We start from the raw sequence: 235 nt of genomic DNA on the forward strand, positions 1-235 counted from the left end.
AGCAGCCCCCGCCGTCTCTCCTTGCCATTTGCTTTTTCTGCTCTGCCCCAAGGCCTGAGGCACAAGATCAATGTGGTTACAGCATTTCGCTTTACAGCCTGAAAGAGCCTGTGTCCCTGGAGATGCAGTTCTTCTCTCTGGGAGGATGCAGCTGGCCTCAGTGACACTGGCCTGTGGGAGGGTCTGACAGCATGGCTGAAGGCGGGTGGTGTGGTTTCGACCCCAGACGGACTAG

Source organism: Galeopterus variegatus, unplaced genomic scaffold, assembly GCF_000696425.1.
Source record: "Galeopterus variegatus unplaced genomic scaffold, G_variegatus-3.0.2 Scaffold5156, whole genome shotgun sequence".
In the NCBI taxonomy this organism is placed as follows: domain Eukaryota; kingdom Metazoa; phylum Chordata; class Mammalia; order Dermoptera; family Cynocephalidae; genus Galeopterus; species Galeopterus variegatus.